The 15754-nt window shown below is 33.0% G+C and overlaps 1 pseudogene; it reads right to left on the bottom strand.

The window, feature by feature from the left end:
- Nucleotides 1–11965: 11965 nt before the first annotated feature.
- Nucleotides 11966–13521, bottom strand: LOC107460867 (phosphomethylpyrimidine synthase, chloroplastic-like; annotated as a pseudogene).
- Between the last annotated feature and the right edge of the window lie 2233 nt (nucleotides 13522–15754).

Below are 15754 nucleotides of genomic sequence, written 5' to 3'. Positions count from 1 at the left end.
ATTTGAACTTTTTTTTCTAAAAAAAAAAAAAAAACAATAATATGTACTTTTAGAATACTTTGATCATTAACAAAAATAATTTCTTTAACTTAGGTTTCATATTTCTTACTTATATTAATTTGCTCTAAGGAAAAAAAATCTGAAAATATTGTTCTTTTCTAGTTTTAACATACTGCGTAAGTGCTTTAATTTCGAACTGAGCTAGCTAGTTTTTACAAATTATTCTTAGTCTTAACAGATTACGTCGAAAATTTGTAGCAATGGGGTTGAATATATTATTTTGAAATCATAAATTCATAATAAATATATATCAACATCAATATGATTAATTATAAACGGTAGTTTAATTGAAATGACCTTGTTTTTCTAGTGCATTATTCATCAAGTAGTTGAAATTTTCAGTGATTACAATAATCAAAACCATAGGTCATTGACCAATGAATTGAATTGGTCCGAATTTGACTCTGATTGTATAATCAATATTCAATGATGATCATCTTTTACAATTCTTTCATGACAAGGCTAACTAGTACTCATCATGCACTCAATATACAACGTTATTTATTGGTTGAAACAAGAATTTAGACCGTAATATAAAAAATAGACAAATATAATAAAGATAGTTTTATTAAAAAGAAAACCGAAAGTTAATTTGGCCATTGGAACAAGTCAATTAATAGCAGGCCATCTTTTTTATAATTTCTTTAATATAAGCCATTTTTTGCAGGATAGCTGCAAGCCTGCAAGTTTGCTTTGATTTTTATTACAAGCTTTTGTTTCATTTTTCAAAGTTTAAAAGTCACACATTGCTATAGCCTTAATTTGTTTTCACATTGATATATATTATGAGCTTTTGTTTGATAATCTCATTTAGAGAGAGGATATAATTCAATTTCTAAATAGAACACATACACCATTACTTACATAAATTGAAAATTTAAGTATTTTTTTTAATTAATAAAACAAAGAGGGAAGAGACTTTTACCATAAATAAGCGACATAACATATATAGAAGTAGTATTCTACATTTCTTTTAGCATGCATCTAATTATGACTTAGCTTTTTTCTAATTACTACCAACATATCATGCATATAACAAAAGAAACCCTTATGTAGTAACATATATGTTGTCTGTTTGTGCATATATTATCACGCATGTTGAGAACTTTTTGGTTACTAAGAACTATTTTTTGTTTTTAGAATACATTAAAGTTATAAAAAAATGAATTTATATTATTTTTTTTAAGAGTAATATCTCAAATAAGTCCCCAAAAAATTCACGTTTAGACAGATTTGTCCCTAACGAAATTTAACTAAAATTTTGTCCCTGACCTTCTTAGCTACACACCAGATACGTCCCCACACCAGGTTCAGCCGGTGAAGTCTAAGGTTAACGTCCTACGTGGAGGTAACCTGGCTGACGTGTCGGGTTAAGAGTGACGCGTCACGTGGAGGACACTTTGGTCCCTGTGCTTGCTGGACAAAACGACGTCGTTTTGGGGAAAAGGAGAACGACGTTGTTTTTTAAGAGACAAATAGGTCCCCGCGATGGAGGGCAGTGCAACCAAACGACGCCGTTTTATTTGGGGGGCCAATTTGATATACAAGTCTCTTCATATTCAATTGTTTGTGAAATTACTCCATACCCCATTAGCTCTGCTAGGTTTTACGAAGAAAACCCTTCCATACCTTCATCAACCTCCATCAACATTGTGCATACTCATTGCTCTGTTCATACTCGTTGGTGACATTGATCGTGAAAGTGGTTGTCAAGGCAGTTGGTTCAACACCCAATTCATCAAGGTCAGTGAAACATTTTTTTTACTTGGTTGTTTTTGAATTTCCAATTTTGGTTGCATGCATTGTCGTGGATAGTTATAGTGATTAGCAATATTGGATATAATAGGAAATGAGTTGTACTTGTTTATTTGTTGGCATTTAGATGTCGGAAGATGTGGTCCCAGTGTTTCATCATGGTGGAAGCTTTGTTCGAGATAACAAAGGTGTCTTGGTGTACATTAATGGGAAGGTAGAAAGGTTTTCCCCAATGGATGTTGACCTCATTTGTTTCTTTGACTTGAAGAAACTTTTTCTAGACTTGGGATACCATGATTATAAAGCTATGTACTGATATGATCCCACATCTGAAACTTTGGAGTCTGGTCTACACCCGATTTATGGAGATAAAGAAATCAGAGCGTTACAGAAGAATAAGATACATAATGAGGATACAGATGAATTTTATATATATTTTGACCATCCAATACTAGAAGGGGTGGAGGAGATATTATCTGATTCTGATGAGGGTGCTACGGAGGTAGTTGTTGAAGATGATGGGTTGGATAATGATGCGAACATTGAGAGTAGTTCTAGTGATGATGATGGGTATGAATCTACAGAAGATGAGCCATATAAGCCCCCACCCTCAGGTTATGATTTTTCTGAATCAAGTGAAGATGAAGAGTGTTCAAAAAAAATAGTGGAACGAAAGGGAGAAAATTTGATAAGGAAAAGAAAAAAATTACAATGAAAGCCTCAAAGCCAAATGTCAATGTTACCAGAGGTTCCAAGGCTAAGACCCAAGGTAAAAAAGCAGGGTATAAGAAAGATGAATGTGCTGTAAGTGGTGGAAATGGGCCTGAAGTGAGGAAGAAGGGTGATGGTGGGTCAAGGACAGTTGGGCCTGACAGTGTTGAACCAAGCCCAGCTGACAACAATGGACCTAATGAGGTTAATGGGAATGAGCCTAGAAAACCTTCAACATTTGTAGAGGAGATTGGAGTGGAGTCAAGGGATGAGTCAGATATTGATTTTGAGTATGAGTCAGAGGCCTTCTTGACTCCTCCAGACTCAAGTGATGATGGGGGTGAAGGATTTAATTGGCCTCAATATGATCCAAATGCAGATTTTGGAGAAGTTCAATTTCAATTGAGGATGGAGTTTGAAACTTTAGACCAGTTCAAAAAGGCTCTAAAGGACTATACTATAGCTGAAGGCAGAAGAATATTTTACATCAAGAATGATAAGAGGAGGGTGAGAGCAGCATGTGTTCATGGAGGGTTTATGGCTGGAAAGGAGATACAGAAGGATAAGGCCAAAGCAAGACAAAGAGTTAAGAGAGAAGCTAAGACAAAAGATGGTGGATCAAACGGAGGCGAAGAGGAGAATGCAGTTGATAACATTCCAGCTGTAGCCAATTCTACTGAAGCTAACCCTGATCAAAATGGTAGCAATCCAGGATCTGAGGTAGTAGGTGATAAAAAACAAAATGCTAGCAAGCCAGGATCTGAGGCAGTAGGTGATAAAGAACAAAATGCTAGCAAGCCTGGGTCTGAGGCAGTAGGTGATAAAGCACAACATGAGAAGAATGACTGTCCTTGGATTATTTACTGTGCTAGGAACTCTAGGTCCGGGGGCTACCAGATTAAGACCTTTAATCCTGTGCATACTTGTGGTAGAGAGTTTGGAAGCAACATGGCCGATCAAAATTGGGTTGCGGAGAAGTTGGCAAAAAGGCTTCTAAGTCAGCCAAGGCTAACCCATGCAGAGGCTTGGGATCATATAAAAATTGATTATAATGTGATAATTAGTGATAAGATGTTGTACAGAGGTTTGAAGATAGCAAGAGAGAAGTATGTTGGTAATGAGAAGGCACAATATGGAAAGCTTAGAGATTACCTACAAGAACTACACAGAACCAATCATGGTTCAACTGCTCTGTTAGCAGTGGAGCCAATTCCCCAATCCCCTCCACTGTTTGACAAGTTATATGTGTGCTTGGATGCCTGTAAAAATGGGTTTAGGGCTGGTTGTCGACCGTTGATAGGATTAGACGGGTGCTTCCTGAAGGGTTATTACGGTGGACAACTGCTTTCGGCTGTAGCACAAGATGCCAACAATCACTTTTACGTGATTGCATACGCAGTGGTTGCTAGTGAGACTAAAGAAAGCTGGAAATGGTTTTTAGACTTGTTACAAAATGACTTAGGCCCTGCTGCAGTTGAAGGATGGAACTTCATCAGTGATCAACAAAAGGTAAATGCTATCTTTGAATACTTTATTTTACTGTTATATAAAATTTACTCCTAATTTTGCAACAATGATTAATTTATTTATACCACACATGAATTTTGTATAGGGTTTGATGCCAGCGATGAAGGAGGTTATGCCGAATGCCCATCACAGGAACTGTGTTAGACATATATGGAAGAATTTCACCAATAAGTACAAGAGCAAGCAGTTGAAGAATGTCGTCTGGACTTGTGCTAAAAGCAGTACAAAGGCAGAGTTCAGAGAGCACATGAATAGACTAAAGAAGGTAAATAAGGATGCATGGGCTTACCTTGCAAAATTTGACCCTGGATGCTGGACAAAATCACATTTTAGTCACTGGCCGAAGCTAGATAACATCACCAATAATATGACAGAAGTGTGGAATGCCAAGATAGTACACTACAGAGAAAAACCTATTTTGACAATGCTTGAAGAATTGAGATGCTACATCATGAGGAGGATGGCCCGGCATAAGAGAGTTTTGAGCACCTACACAGGCATAGTGGCACCAGTGTAACAAAAGAGGATTGATGACATCATGAAAGAATGTAAATACTGGACTGCTCAATGGACTGGAGATGATGCCAGACAAATTTTTGAGGTGCAGTATCACATGAAGAAAGTGGGAGTGGATCTAGGAAACAGTACATGTTCTTGTAACATGCGGCAACTAACAGGTAATGGTTACATTTTACTTGTATTAATTTCTTATTTAGTGCTCCATTGGAATTTATATGGTGTGCTTAACATGCTGTTGGGTTTAGCATTCTGATATATTCATCATATATTAATCACAACTCCAATTTACATGAGACACTAGGGATCCCTTGTGTGCATGCAATGGCTGCAATTGGTAGAAGAGGAGATAGACCAGAGGGATATGTCCATCAATGGTTGAAGATGGATGCATTCAGGGCTACCTATGCTCATTCCATATGCCCTGTCAACAGTGAGGAATATTGGGATAAATCTGGAGTAGTTAGTTCCATACCCCCCAAAATTAAGAGACCAATTGGGCGTCCTGTGAAGCGAAGGAGACCTGATGCAGTGGAAGACGGCCCTGATGGGGTAAAGACCAGGAAGACCTTCAGAGTTACATGCTCCAAGTGTGGAGATATTGGTCACAATGCCAAAACATGCAAAGGGGCACCCCAACAAAGATCATCTTCAAAGGCCAAAGGAAAGAAGAAGCAGGTCCAGCCACAGCATGAGATGGCTGTTTCTCAATCAGCCCCGTTATCTCAGGTAACATCTATTGCATATGTCCATCACTTGCAGAGTCTTAGTTTGCATTATATTGTGGAGTTGAATATTGCCCCTGTACGTGGGGACCTTTTTGTACCATAACTGTTACTCTTTAGGGACTTAATTGTCTTATTAGTTATTTCTTGGGTACCTAACTGCCTTATAATTGGTCATACAGAATGAAGGATCTGTAGAGGGTAGCATGTAAATTCCTACTCCTACCTCTCATGATACTCAAACTGAAAATCCTACCTCACGAGCCACAACTAATGTCTCAAGTCAACCCAAGGTATGCAACTTGTAATTAGATTAATGTGTATGTTGAAAGTTGTAAGAAAAAAATTCATAACAATATTGCTTATTCTAGGCTCAACAACCATTCAGACGTCCAAAGCAAATAATTAGGAGGCCCCAGGTACAGGGGAGTCTCGGTACAGATACGACTGCAGCTACCACTATTCCAGCAGCATCTGAAATGTTTAAATTCATCCCAACACCGGGATTGAACCAATCTAAGAAGAAATGACCCTTTAAGAATCAGTGTGCAACTTATTATAAACACCATATTTTGTTATGTTTGAGGAAGTAGAACCTCTTTGCTTAGTTTGTTTTGTTTTAGTGTTCTCTGTGTTTAATACAATAGACCTTTTCTTTGGTTTGGTTTGCTTTTGGTGTATGTTGAAGGAAATAGACCTTTGTTTTGGTGTATGTTGAAGGAAACAGACCTTTGTTTTGCTTCATTTGAGTTATGTTGCTACTGAATCAAATTACTTACGTACTTACAATGTTTTGAATATCATTTACTTCACTCTTTTGATATATGGCTGCAAGAAGCCAAAAGCAATGTATTTCTTTTATCCTATTTGACCACAATTGAGTTGATCAATATAATGCATGTCCATCTAATATCCATCTAACCATGAATACACATTTCAATACAATAACTTGATTATTAACATAGAATCCAGTTTGTCTAAACAGCCACCACAAATATACAAAACACAACCACACCTATCAATGCACCACATATTACACCCCTAAGAAAGTCGAACACATTACGCTTCTTCACAAATTGGTTATCCCCATCCTTCTTCCACAACAAATCTTCCAATTGCTTCACTATGTCTTCCAAGCAATCATTCAACCTTACAACACCTTCATCAACCGCACCACTGTCCACAGAAGCCAATCTATGCCCTTCCACTACATCCTCCATCGCATACCCAAAAATCTCATCAAACCATGCAAAAAATTCACAATAACCTTGTTTCTCCTGCAATCACAACAACAACAGGGCAAACAATTTTAAAGACCCATGGCAATTATCACACATGACACAACAAAAATACTCTCCAATACCTTGAAATAGGGACAACCAAAGAACAACCTATTCGGGTTTTCTGCCGTCCGCGACCTGCATATTACAGCTAATGTCCTGCAGAAGCACTTGGGATGTTCTCCTTTTCTCAGTCGACCCCTCCCGATTCGAATCGTCCCACTGTCAGCACTCAACTCGCCATTCATGCTTCTTCCACAACGTCTCCGACTTCCAGTTGACGTCGTCCCTCCACTAGCCATCATCAATTTCAGAAACCATCATCAACTACACAACCTAATTTTAAATTGGCCCCCCAAATAAAACGGCGTCATTTGGTTGCACTGCTCTCCATCGCGGGGACCTATTTGTCTCTTAAAAAATGACGTCGTTCTCCTTTTCCCCAAAACGACGTCGTTTTGTCCAGCAAGCACAGGGACCAAAGTGTCCTCCACGTGACGCGTCACTCTTAACCCAACACGTCAGTTAGGTTACCTCCACGTAGGACGTTAACCTTAGACTTCACCGGCTGAACCTGGTGTGGGGACGTATCTGGTGTGTAGCTAAGAAGGTCAGGGACAAAATTTTAGTTAAATTTCGTTGGGGACAAATCTGTCTAAACGTGAATTCCTTGGGGACTTATTTGGGGTATTACTCTTTTTTTAAAATTGGTGTAAGACTATAATACTATATCAAAGATCATTTTTAATTTTATATTTTTTTATATTAATTTTAGAAGTACTTATTAAACATATCCAAAAATCTATACCATGACACATGATTTTTTTCGATAATATCATTTTGTCAAAAGAAGGATTTAAATAATAAGTTAATATATTTGTGGAGAGGTGTACAATTTACGTCGTAAATTATAGTAAGTTAAAATATATGGAATGTAAATTCGGTTTACAAGAAAAAATATTAATACATAAGTAAAAATGGAAGAAAATATCATATCACAAGTAAAACATTATAAGTATTTTGGATGTATCATACAAGATAATAAAAAAATTGAAGAGAATATAAAATATAAGATTCAAATGGGTTAGTCAAAACAGCAGTGTGTTTGATTTTATAGGTAAGAAAAAGGCATCACTAAAACTTAAAAGATAAATGTTATCGCACTGTCATTATACCGGTTATGTTAAATGTAGTAGAAATGAGTGTTGAGATAGATGAAGCCAGATACGTATGGACAAAGTAAGAAATAAAGATATATAAGATTACATTTGTTTTTGAGAATAGGAAGACAAGACACTGAAAACAAAACATAAAGGATAGAGATATAAAATTTAGTGTTCTTATATTCTGTTTGTGATAAAGTAGCTAGAATAAATTATAAAAATCTAATTTATTCTTATTTTTTCATTAAAAAAATTTAAGAAAAAAAATATAATAATAAAAAATATAATTATGAAAAATTAACAAGAATAATAAAAAAAGAAATAAAAAATAAGTTGTGTCCTTTGTCAGTGTCTTTGTGTCCTTCCTGTCAGGATGGACATAAAATACACTAATTCAGTGTCTTTAGATACAATGTCTTTGTTCATATCTCATTCGTTAAACACGATTTTGTGTCTTTGTATCTCTGTGTTCCATTCCTGTAAACAAACTCAGTTTAAAAGATAAAGTTGGAGTAAAGTTTATTATTAAAAAATTAGTAGAATCTCATTTCAAGTAATTTAGACATAAAAAAAATTGATAGAGTATTCAACTACAAAGATGAATGAGATGAAAATTAAATGGGGAATAAAAGATAGAGGAAGACCCCAAAAAAATCATATATAAAATAAGTAGAAAAGATCTATCCATATAAAACTCAATAATCTCGTGTGATCTATATATGACTGAATCATTTAATGAGATAAGATTTTATTATTGATGTTTTGGAAATAGATATTTATTTTAGAAAAAACAACCATTTGTACTCATGAACTTTAAGAACACTGATAAAAATACTCATTAAAGAAGGAAATTAATGTTGTATTCATCAAAGATAGATTCCGTACGACAAAAGTACCAAAATCCTAAATTTATGTTGACTTTTTAATAAAATTCTAGAATTACCCCATTTTTATCTTCAACTCCTCCTCTCTTCTTTTCCAAATCTCAAACACCTTCATTGTCATTACGTTAACCATTATTTATTCTCTACTACTCCACTAACCACCACTACCGCCATCTTTCTACGCTGATGATGACAAAGAGTCAAAGACGATAACAAGGTAACCAGGCAATCCATCTGTTCCCACACAATGCTACCACCTTCAACTGCAGTCACCCAAACTTCGCGGCGGCCCCAGCGCCGCCTCAAACCCATGCACAGATCACATATACCTTGGCACAGTGGCAAGTTCAGAGTTTAGAGCCACCAGATTCAACCTCCAGCAGCGCCATTGCACAGAGATGCCGCAATGCCTCTCCGGCCAAGACCCCGTCTAATGTCGCCACAAGATGGAGAAGCTCCGGAAGCAAGACTGAACCGAGATCCAGCGCGCAAGGTCCCTTCCTATATATGGTGCGATTCAATTCCTCCTAGATCCACTTCAAGCTTATGGACTCCATGGAAAAAGGTCCTATATTTACAACAGTACAAATTACAAATTTATCATATAATTAATGAAGTTGAATAAATCTTCTGTAACTAATAATTTATTTATTTTTATCTATACCCAAATTGAACCAATTGAGTGTATTTATTGTTCAAATTCTCTCAGAAATCTACAATCATATCTATGTTAGGATACTTGTCAAGTCAGAGAATGACTCCGATAACCACAACGGCAATGGAGGTGTGTGGCGTTGACTGTGACGAAGATGACGCGGGGTTTGGGGAAGAAGGAGAGAGAAAGGGGGAGAAGGATATAGTTGGAGAGGTTGTGTCAGTGATCAAGTTTTTTGGAGATGGGTTCATGAAGATGGAAATGTCATTATGATTGCGGTGGTGGAGTAGCAGAGAAAAAAGAGGTGGTTAAGGTGGTGGTAATGGAGGAATGTGAAAGTTTGAGTGGGAAAGAAGAGATAGTTGGGAGTTGATGTTGAAGATAATGTTAGAGATAATTCTGGAATTTTATTAAAAAGTTAACATAAATTTAGGATTTTAGTATTTTTGTAGTATGAAATCCATTTTTAATGGATACAACATTAGTCTCCTTCTTTAATAAGTATTTTTGTCCGTGTTTATAAAATTCATGGGTATAAATAGTTGTTTTTCTTTTATTTTATAATAGATGAAAAATATATGAAATAAAGTTGCTGCTTTAATTAATTGACATACATGCATGATCTCTAGCCTTGGAAACGAATAAGGTTTACTTAATTAATGTTTTGACTTTGGACACTATGCTTAGCATGTAAATGTAGAATCCAATGCCATTGCTTGTAGGAAAGTGGAAAACAATTAAAAGGAAGAAATGATAACCCCTCCCAAATCCCAAGATTCTTAAAGAAACGAAGCATAGTTCACACGATCCCATGATGGCCAATAATGATATATGTATGATTTAATTTCATGATATATATGAATATGATGAGGCTATGATAGGCTTTTGTGCCGGAATTGTAGCTTCATTTATCCTGTGATTCTCACGGCGCCGAGAATATATTGATAATTTCCCACTAAATCAAAGTTTTCATGGAATATATATAAATAAAGGGATGGTTGTGCTTCATTTGTTCTACAGTGTCAACTTGCTATCCGAAGGTCGCGAATTATTGTTCAGCATTATTTCATATCATCACCATTATTTCATATAGAATCCAATATCTGCCAAATTATCTACCTGTGAACAATGACCCAATGAGGCAGCAAAAAAATCACACATAGTGAGGTGGAGAAAAATCTTAATCATAAATGATGGGGCATTACTGTTGTTTAACTGGTTTTACATTTCTCGGCACTAGATTTGTTTTGTATGATATAAATTATATTGATTTGTTATTGTATATATAAACTTTTTAGTTATATTAAAAGATGTGTAATCCATTTTTTTAATTAATATTTTTCAGGTGCTTTTGTAATATAACTGGTCCTTTTGTAATCACTGTGAACATCTCTTTCAATCCAACACTTGTAAAACTATGGAAAAAATTTGAAACTTCTTAAACAAAGAAATTTATGAAAAGGCTAGTACTCAATTACTCATTTCACTCAATATATACAAAGCAATTTGTTGGTTGAAACAAATATTTTACTATTAATTAGACCGCCAAATATTATTCATCTAATATAAGAAATAGACAAATAAAGATAGTTACTTTTATTCAAAAAGAAAACCGAAAGTTCATTTGACTATTGGAACAAGTCAAACTAATAGCAGGCCATCTTGTTTATATATACTTCCTTTAATTTGCGCCATTTTTGTAGGATATATAGCTGCGCTTCAAGTTTTGCTTTGATTTTTATGACAAGGTTTCGTTTCATTTTTTAAAGTTCAAAAGTCACACATTGATAAGGTACATTACTTAGCTATATGCTATACCCTTAGTTTGTTTTCACATTGATATGAGGAACTTTTATTTCATAATCGCATTTATAGAGAGGATATGATTTTCATTCCTAGACACAACACACACCATCACTTAATAGAAATCTTCAAACAAAACAGTCGTTAAATTAGATATTATGTATTTATGTATAAATACATATATTGATTAACATATTTTTTATATAAAATTTATATTTTAATATATATTTTATATAAATAATTAATTTATTGACTGATTTTTTGTACATCAATAATAAAACTTGAAAAAACTTTTAGAAGGCCAAAATAGACAATATGTATCATATAAAAATTAATTGTCTAGATATTTTTTAGACAATGAATACTCTAACCATAAAAAGAAAATACTAAACTAAGGTTAGTATCATATAAAAATTAATTGTCTAGATATTTTTTATGTGTTTCCTAGAAGAGTTTCAATTGCTTTTTGTGTTTTAGGTTGTGTGAATACTAATTATTATATTGAGACTGGATTTGTTAAGTTCAATTTGTCAAAAATTTCAATTCACCCTTCATGTTTAAAGTAAAAAATTTGAGTGGATGTTGAGATAAATGTTACCTAAATTATTTTTTTTAATAATAGACTTATCATTGTAATTATTTTTTAGTAAAAATACATAAAGAGTACATAATATATAAGGCGTAATAACTCAACAAATATTTTTAAAAAAAATTTATTCTCTTCAACAATAAGAACTTAAAAAAATAATTTTTTTTCCAAAAAGATAAAAAGATTATACCAAACAAAATACTAGTACACAATTTATTCCTGACAAATGGATAATTCACAATAAAAGTAAAGTTCAAGATAGGAGTTCTAAGATATTATTCTCCTACGACTAGCTTAAAAATATTTCACACTATCCTTATAGATAAGGCCGATTGTGTAGCCAATTCTCCCGTTGATTTGCTTCATTTATATGGTCCTCTCTCTTTGGAACTTAAGTATGTTGCTGGCAAGTAAATCTCTCCACCAGCTTCACCATACTGCTCCCCACTGATAGTTTTCTTGGCAGCTAAAAATTCAGCACTCATAGCATCCATTCCACGCTTCAAAGCTTCCTCGGCGTTGCCATAGCCATGTTGCTCAGCATACTTTTTGACATCCTTGTTATCTTCGTAAAGCAGAATTTGGGGTCACGCATAGAGAAGAAATGGGCTACCTTTGCGCCTTCAGATGGCAATGTTTCATCATTGAAAGACATGGCCGTCATTGGATCCAAAGATAAAGCAAAATGATCCATCCATCGGAATTCAAATCTCGCCTTACTTAGTGCATCATCCCAGGCTTGAGCATGTGGATGACCCTTCTCTAAGTCAGCAACATGAGCAGCTATCTTGTAAGATATAACTCCGGTCTTCACATAATCACGATTTGGTAGACCGAGATGTTCTTTTGAAGTTACATGGCAGAGAAGAGCTATACCAAGTACTCCGATATTGGCAGCACCAATAGCAGAGGTAATGTGATCATAACCAGGAGCAATATCAGTTGTTAGTGGACCAAGAGTGTAGAAGGGTGCTTCATTACACCATTCTAGCTGCTTCTGCATGTTTTCAGGAATCTTGTGCATATCAATCACCTGAACATCCTTTTACCATGTTCTACGTGTCAGTTCTCCTTGCGTCAAGAGCTCAGCAAATTGAGCCATGTCATTCGCATCATATATGGATCCGGGTCTTAGCCCGTCACCAATGAATAGTGCTATATCATACTGATTGCAGATGTCAAGTATTTTGTCCCAGTGCAAAATTCTCTTTGTGATAAGGCACCACTTTGCATGAATGGATCCTCCTCTAGAAACTATTCATGTCATGCACTTCACTGTTAAGGAAATGTATCTAAGAAGAACACCAGTATGGATAGTGAAGTAATCAACACTCGCTCACTCACTCACTCACTCTTCTCATTAGTATTTTGTTTGGTAAAATTTTTTTATCTTTCTAGACAAAAAAATTATTTTTTTTAAGTTCTTCTCTTTATTGAAGAAAATAAAAAATTTTCCTTTAAAAATATTTATTAAGTTATTACACCTTATATACTAGGTTTTCTTTATGTACTCTTACTAAAAAATAATTACAATGATAAGTCTATTATTGATAAAAAAAATCTAAATAACAGTAAATGTTGAACATAGTATAAGTTATTTAAGAGCATAGTAATTTAACCAATTGATGAGTTATTTTTTTTAAGAAGAAAAAGAATTACTAATATTTTATAAACTCTATTTTTAAGGTATATTTAACATAATTATTTTTTAATACTTATATCAATTATTAAAAGACTAAATTTATCTATTAGAAAATCATAAATACTCTATTAATTTGAGTTTGTCAGACTCAACAAAAAAATCAAATGTAACTTCTGTTGTACTGATTTGGCCAATACACAGATGCACACATGGAAGAGTTTTTAAATTAGGACAAATTAAATCCAGAGAGATCGATATGTCCAAGTTTTGAGAAGGTCAATGAATTAAATGTATTTTCAAATTCTCAGAAGAAACTTAAGGCTGCATTTGTTTATAGACACAGGACACTAAAACAGGAACACAGAGATATAAAATCTTGTTTGACAGATGACATATGGACAGATACATTATATTTAGAGATATTGAATTAATGTATTTTGTATCCATTCTGATAGGAATGACACAGAGATACTAACCATAGATACGACTTATTTTTATTTTCTTTTATTATTTTTGTTAATTTTTTATAATTATATTTTTTTATTATTATATTTTTCTTCTTAAATTTTTTGAATGAAAGAAAATGAGAATAAAATAGATTTTCATAATTTGTTCTAATTTATTACCAAATAAAATACAAGAATATAAAATTTTGTGTCTCTATCCTTTGTATCTTATTCTCAATACCTTATCTTATCATGTTATTAAAAACAAATGTCCACAAACTAAAAAATTAAGGATCTATTTATTTTTTTTGTTTTAAAGCCATCCATTTAATAAACATATGACCTAATAAAAAAAATCATACTCAATTCATATATATACACTCCTAATAAATTTTAGAAAGGTGGTCGTTTTGATACTGTTGTTAATTTATGATAAAAATGTATGTGCACTTATTTTTATATGAAATTGATAGTTAAGAGTTATTTGATAATAAATTATTCAAACATACATGTTAAATTATCTTAGAATTTTTAATTAACAACTTCACATAAAATAATTGCATTACTACATATACATATATGGTGATTGTTATATATGGTGTCTAAATTTTGATGTCTAATTTATTAAAAAATATTAAAAGGCAATATTTAATTTACATAATATGAAAATAAATAATTTTAAAATATTATAAATTTATCTTAAAAAGAAAGTTAGACAAATTCGATGCTAAAATAATCCACACCGAAAAATTGGCATATATATGATAAATTTTATCCAATTTTCTCTCAAATAAAAAGTAAATAATTACATTCTATGATAAATTTAATAATTATTAGATGAAATGATAAATTATGTCATCAAGATAATTAATATTAACTCTTAATTTAACTTAAATTTTAACAACCAAATTAATTAATTATAGTAAAATCACTTAAATTTCATACCTACAAAATTACGTAATTCTTATATCAAATTATCAACTCCATTAACAACTATAGTCCTTACTTAATTAACACCATTTTTTTTAATTTGTGATTCGACTTTTTATTTTTTTTATTTGTTCTTTTTAGTTTTTAATTTTTTTATTGTTAGATCTAATTAATATATGTGTGATTTAAAAAAATTAAAAAAATATAAAATAAAATATCTTTTGTAACTTATAATTTACAAAAAATATTATATTTAATTATTAAGTTAAATTAAAAATTAATATTAATCATGATGATATAATTTATTTTATTCAATAATAATTAAATATATTATAAAAGTTATATCCTATTACACACATGACACACTCCTTTCCCTCTCCATGTGTTTTTTTTTGGTTGCTCATGTATCTCCCAACCCAATAAATCAATTTAATCTCTCCATGTGTTTTTATATATCCCACTATATATATATTTTGGTATTGAAACGGGGTTATAAAAACCCAGAAAACAAAGGTCTAAATACAAACTAAACGGAATAAGGTAGTCCATATTTCATCATTACTGAAGATATTAACTAGATCTGAAGGAGGTAAATTCTAAAACACAAAATTATCATCTAAATTTAAACTCTTTTTTGTTAGGCAATCAGCATCTCTATTGCTTTCTCTATAAATTTTTACAAAATGTATACTCCAATTCTTTCTTTTCCACTCATTTACTTTTCTAATTACAGGATTTGGATAGGAGGCCAATTTCTTTTCTCCATTGAGTCTTTGAACCACCGCAGCAGCATCTACTTTCACGACTACTTTTTTAAAATCCTAAACCCTAAACCCTATATATATATAAACATACATTTTCCAAAAATAAGATGATCCTAAACCCAACAACTGACAACGAAAACAAAGCCCAACTCCTGAGTTAAATCCCAGTCCAAAGTATCTTGATCCATGTACGTACAACACTGGAGAAAGTAGAAACACTTTTTTTTAAGGGATTAGTTACCATATGAAAAGATAATTTAAACATTAGCAAAGCAAGTCCAAAAAAAAAAAAAAACATCAGCAT

The sequence above is a fragment of the Arachis duranensis genome, chromosome 8, assembly GCF_000817695.3.
Source record: "Arachis duranensis cultivar V14167 chromosome 8, aradu.V14167.gnm2.J7QH, whole genome shotgun sequence".
In the NCBI taxonomy this organism is placed as follows: Eukaryota; Viridiplantae; Streptophyta; class Magnoliopsida; order Fabales; family Fabaceae; genus Arachis; species Arachis duranensis.
This window is presented reverse-complemented; position numbering and strand designations above follow the sequence as displayed.